This window comes from Mandrillus leucophaeus, unplaced genomic scaffold, assembly GCF_000951045.1.
Source record: "Mandrillus leucophaeus isolate KB7577 unplaced genomic scaffold, Mleu.le_1.0 Scaffold672, whole genome shotgun sequence".
In the NCBI taxonomy this organism is placed as follows: Eukaryota; Metazoa; Chordata; class Mammalia; order Primates; family Cercopithecidae; genus Mandrillus; species Mandrillus leucophaeus.
In genome coordinates, this window is record NW_012107275.1 from 299,029 (window position 1) to 303,856 (window position 4,828).

General features: G+C 52.7%; 1 protein-coding gene across 1 annotated transcript in view; it reads right to left on the reverse strand.

Moving 5' to 3' along the window:
• The window catches only part of LOC105555170 (chromosome unknown open reading frame, human C1orf159), a 26,535-nt gene that overhangs the window by 10,738 nt on the left and 10,969 nt on the right, over positions 1 to 4,828 (reverse strand). Inside the window, exon 2 of the mRNA XM_012001969.1 lies at positions 33 to 145. The gene's annotated coding sequence lies outside the window, so the exon portion shown is untranslated. The remainder of the gene's footprint in view (positions 1 to 32; positions 146 to 4,828) is intronic.

The window sequence follows — 4,828 nt, forward strand, 5'->3', positions numbered from 1 at the left end:
GAGGGGGGGGCGAGGTGTAGGCGGGGCCTTACCTGCCCCTCCAGGATGGGGGATACCGACATCAGCCCTTTGCCTGCCCTGGTGGTCAGGGGTTAGCTCTGGGAGCTCATGGGTTCAGCTGAGCCCTGCAGACCCCGGCCCAGTCCTGCAGATGAAGGCAGCAGGTGAGACCGTGGTCACTCGAGGGCAACCCATGTGGGCTGTGGCCTACAGTGCGGGGTCTGGGTCCAGTCTGGGCCCTCTGTCTACACCCTTGCTGGTCCCTGGCTGTCGAGCAGAGCGTCCTGGAGGGGCCGTCCCTGGGCTGTGGGGGCCTTGGCAGGGCTGTCTCCATGAGCATTTCCCCCGAGCTGGCCTGCTGGCCTCCTGCGGGTGAGAGGGCCTGGGATACAGGCCCTTGGCCTGGCCTTTGCTCAGGGAGCAAGCACGGAACTCAGTGGCCCAGGCTGCACGCAGTGGGCACCGGTCCTCCCGCACAAACCCCTCTCTCCTGCACTTGCCAGCCACAGGACCTGGCGCCATGGCCCTGCCTTCCTAAGTAAAGGGAGGAGACGCCTGCCAGGCGCACAAACCCTCAAGTGGTATCACTGCACTGGCTCAGGGGCCTCCCTGGCAAGTTACCCTGAGAGGGGCTGAGGCCGAGCCAGGCCTGTGGAGCTCCTCTTGATGGCCTAGGCCAGGGGTCCTTGGAAAGGGCTGTGAGCAGCAGGGAGACTGAGGCCCTGGAGGCCACAGATCCAATCCCTGCCACAGGGATGTTCCACTCTGTCGCCCACTCCATGCTGGATTCAGGTCATGGCCTCACAAACTGACCAGGCTGCCTAGGTGTGAGCCGCTGGAGGACTCTGGGAGGTGGGGGTGGTCGGAATTTTTGAACTCAGGAGTTGGAGACCAGCCTGGGCAACACGGCCAGACCCCGTTAAAGTTTACAAAAAGTTTAAAATTAGTTGGGCCTGGTAGCGGGAGCCTGAGGTCCCAGCGACTCAGGAGGCTGAGGTGGGAGGATCACCTGGGCCCAGAGGCGGAGGCTGCAGTGAACCGAGACTGCACCACTGCACTCCAGCCTGTGCAAGGCGAACTCCATCTCAAAAAAAAAAAAAAACAAAGCATGCTCTTCTCTAATTCAGCTCCTCCTCTCTCTGACGTGAAATCCTTCAGCTGGAACGTGTTAAAGTCACAGACATGCTGCTCGCCCCACCCACAGAGTGTGATCAAGTCTGCTTTTCCTTTTGTCCCTTTAACATTTGCCCAGCAGAGTCCATCTTCCTCTGCTTGGTGGAAAACTCCAGACATCACAGACCCTTCTGCTCCCTCTCTGGTTAAAGGGTGTCCTGAGTACCACAGTAAGTCACAAAACATCATTTTGATTCAGCAACCAGAAGACCAAGATTTCAACCAACACTTTCATCTGCTATTGAGTCAACTCTACAGAGGTGTACTTTACATACAATAAACCACATCCATGTCAGTACACAAGCAGGTGAGTCTGACCACCCCCTTGAAGCTGCCACCACAGCTGGGATGGCGCCTGGTCCCACGCAGCTACCAGCGCTCGCTGCGGCCCCCAAAAGCCTGGGCTCCCAGCGCCCAGGAGTTGACGGGACTGCAGCCGTATCTTCTAGAGTCTTATACAAAGGGGCTGCACACAGTGACCTTCAGATCCTTCCATGTTGTTTTATCTGCACTTTCTTCCTTTCCACAGCCGAAGGATTTTTCCACCGTGTGGCCAAACATCGCCACCATTACCCATCGCCTGCCGGTGGGTGCCTGGGCTGCTCCCAGTTCCTGGTGACTGGATGAAGCTGCGGCAGAGGCCCTGGCACATGTCTTCATGTGGACATCTGTCTTCATTTCTCTTGGGAGCAGAGTGGCTGGCCCACAGGAAGGTGCACATCTAACTTTCTGAGAAACTGTAGCCATCTTCCACAGGGGCTGTGCTGTTTGCCCTCCCACTGGCAGTGCGGGTGCACACAGGGTGTCGTGCATGTGCGGGATCTTTGCCCTCCCACTGGCAGTGCGGGTGCACACAGGGTGTCGTGCACGTGCGGGAGTCTGTGTTGTTTGCATTTCCCCGAAGACTAACAATGGCATCTTTCCATGTGCTTATTAGCCACTTATACATCTTCTTTTCTGAAGTGTCTGCTCATATCTTCTGCCCATTTTGTTTAATCGGGTGGAGTTGTAACATAACACTTTTTTGGCGGGGTGGGGTGGGGTGGCGGATAGGGCCTCACTCTGTCACCCAGGCTGGAGTGCAGTGGCGCCATCGTGGCTCACTGCAGCCTTGACCTCCGGGGCTCAGGCGATGCTCCTATCTCAGCCTCCCGAGCAGCTGAGACTACAGGTGCGCGTCACCACCGCGCTCGGCTAAAACACGTTCTTCATCAGATTTATGTATATTGCAAATATTTTCTTGCATCCTGTGGTTTGTCTTACCATTTTTTTTCTTTTTTGAGACGGAGTCTCGCTCTGTCGCCCAGGCTGGAGTTCAGTGGTGCCATCTCCGATCACTGCAAGCTCCGCCTTCCGGGTTCCGCCATTCTCCTGCCTCAGCCTCCCGAGTAGCTGGAACTACAGGCGCCCGCCACCGCGCCCGGCTAATTTCTTGTATTTTTAGTAGAGACGGGGTTTCACCGTGTCAGCCAGGAGGATGGTCTCGATCTCCTGACCTCGTGATCCGCCCGCCTCGGCCTCCCAAAGTGCTGGGATTACAGGCGTGAGCCACCGCGCCCGGCCGCCTGGCCCCCTTTTTTGGCTTTGGGTTTCTTTCTTTTCCTGGCTTCCAGAGTGAATCTCAGGTCTCTGCTTTCATGCCTTTACATGCACTTACAGCTGTAGAGTTCTAAGTACTGCTTCAGCTACACCAGCAATTCTGACGTTATATTTTCATTATCATTCCGTTGGAAATATATTTTCTTCTGTTTTTTCCCCACCCGAGTTGGAAATTTTTTTTTTTTTTAAACAGAGTCTCGCTCTGTCGCCCAGGCTGGAGTGCAGTGGTACAATCTCGGCTCACTGCAAGCTCCGCCTCTCGGGTTTTTAAGCAGTTCTCTGCCCCAGCCTCCCGAGTAGCTGGGATTACAAGTGTGCGCCACCACGCCCAGCTAATTTTTTGTATTTTTAGTAGAGATGGGGTTTCACCATGCTGGCCAGGCTGGTCTTGAACTCCTGACCTTGTGATCCACCCGCCTCAACCTCCCAAAGTGCTGGGATTACAGGTGTGAGACACCGCGCCTGGCCCCAGCCTGGAAATATTTTCTAATTTCCCATTTGAGTTCTTCTTTGACCCAGGGTTTATTCAAAAGTGGGTTCATTTCCAAACATTTGAGTTTTTCCTGTTTTATTTGTTGTTGATTTCTAATTTAATTCCTTTGTGCTCAGAAAGTGTACTTTGTATGATTCTTTTAAAATTGGTTGGAACTTGTTTTAGGACACAGCAGTTGGTCTGTGCTGGAAAATGTACCATGTGCACTTTGGTTATTTACTATGTGTAACTTTTGGTTTTTGTTTTTTTTTGAGAAGAGTTTTGTTCTTCTTGCCCAGGCTGGAGTGCAATGGTGTGATCTCGGCTCACTGCAAGCTCCACCTCCTGGGTTCACGGCATTCTCCTGCCTCAGCCTCCCAAGTAGCTGGGATTACAGGTGCCCGTCACCACACCCAGCTAATTTTTGTGTTTTTAGTAGAGATGGTGTTTCACCATGTTGGCCAGGTCGGTCTTGAACTCCTGACCTCAGGTGATCCACCTGCCTCGGTCTCCCAAAGTGCCTGAATTACAAGTGTGAGCCACCACGTGCAGCCTGATATGTTACTATAAATACCACTTAAGTCAAGATGATGATAGCGTTATTCAGATCCTCCATGTCTTCAGATGTTTCTGGTCTACTGTTCTAAGAATTGGAGAGAGAGAGATGTTAAAATCTCCTCCTATGATTGTGGGATTGTCTATTTCTCCCTTTAATCCTGTTGGATTTGCTTCATGTATTTTGAGGCTCTGTTATTAGGCACATTCATAACTGATGTCTTCCCTCCCCTGCTTTCCCTCTGGTAACACTCTGTATCTTGAAACTGATTTCGTGTTACATAAATATAGCCACTCCAGGCTGGGTGCGGTGGCTCATGCCTGTAATCCCAGCAATATGGGAGGCCAAGGCAGGCGGGTAATTTGAGGTCAGGAGTTCGAGACCAGCCTGGCCAATGTGGTGAAACCCCATCTCTACTAAAAATACAATAATTAGCTGGGTAAAGTGGTGCGTGCCTGTTGTCCCAGCTCCTTGGCAGACTGAGGTGGGAGAATCGCTTGAACTCAGGAAATGGAGGTAGCAGTGAGCTGAGATCATGCCATTGTACTCCAGCCTTGGAGACAGAGCGAGACTCCATCTCAAACAACAACAACAACAACAACAAAAGCCACTCCAGCCTGATTATATATATACACATACACGTGTATATATGTGTGTATATGTATATATGTATATGTGTGTGTGTGTGTTTGTGGTTTTTGCAGTCACTTTCAGCCTACCTGTGTTTTTTATATTTAAAGTGTATCTTTTAGCTGGGTGTGATGGCACACGCCGCTAATCCCAGAGACTCTGTATCAAAAAAAAATTTTTTTTTTAAATCTCACAGACTCAGTCTATCAGTTCACGGTCTGTTGGCCCAGGCTCTGTCTGCCCAGGCGCTGTCGGCCCAGGCGCTGTCGGCCCAGGCTCTGTCGGCTCAGGCTCTGTCGGCCCAGGCTCTGTCCGCCCAGGCTCTGTCGGCTCAGGCTCTGTCGGCCCAGGCTCTGTCCACCCAGGCTCTGTCGGCTCAGGCTGTGTCGGCTCAGGCT